General features: G+C 37.2%; 1 non-coding gene across 1 annotated transcript; it reads left to right on the forward strand.

Moving 5' to 3' along the window:
* Positions 1-238: 238 nt before the first annotated feature.
* Positions 239-393, forward strand: LOC114216940 (small nucleolar RNA SNORA62/SNORA6 family). The gene has a single exon (XR_003610880.1). It is a non-coding gene; the product is annotated as a small nucleolar RNA SNORA62/SNORA6 family (small nucleolar RNA).
* The last annotated feature ends 255 nt before the right edge of the window (positions 394-648 follow it).

The following is a 648-nucleotide window of genomic DNA, read 5'->3' on the forward strand; positions in this document are numbered from 1 at the left end:
AAGATAATTTTCTATTATTTTTTCTATTATTTTTCTATTGTTTTTTCTTTTTTCAAATTTCACACACACAGTAAGTCCATTAAAAAACTATTAGAGCTAACAAACAAATTCCTCAAGATTCAGGATACAAAGTCAATATACAAAATTTAATTGTATTTCTCTATACTAGCAAAGAACATCCTTAAAATGAAAGTAAATAAGCAATTAATTTAAAATAGAATCAAAAAGAATAAAATACTCTGCACATTGTTAGAGCTTGGAGTTGAGGCCGCTGGCTGGCCGATGAACTCACAAGTGTAGGTAGTGTGCTACACGAGGGGCAAGTCTTTTCACTAACACCACAGGGGTCTCTGGCCCAATGAGTGGAGTTTGATAGTAATTCTTGCTACAAATAAAATTCAGATGTGTCATCTTTAAGGAGAAATCATTTTTTAAATCGTCTGTGTTTTCTTTTCTCCGTATTTCTTAACTGCTTGGGCCTCAAACGTTACTGGGCCTTTTCGATTTTCAGAGCAACTTGATGAATTCTGCTATAAGGTCCTAAAAAGGGAGCTCACTCAGTGGGTCTGTTGTGGTGGATGCTGGCCAGGGAAGTTCTGCGCATGCGTGGCACCATTTCCTGAGAACACCCATGGGAGGTCATGCCTG

This window comes from Eumetopias jubatus, unplaced genomic scaffold, assembly GCF_037043125.1.
Source record: "Eumetopias jubatus isolate StellerSeaLion01/CBP00866 unplaced genomic scaffold, mEumJub1_p1.0 scaffold_4, whole genome shotgun sequence".
Taxonomy (NCBI): Eukaryota; Metazoa; Chordata; class Mammalia; order Carnivora; family Otariidae; genus Eumetopias; species Eumetopias jubatus.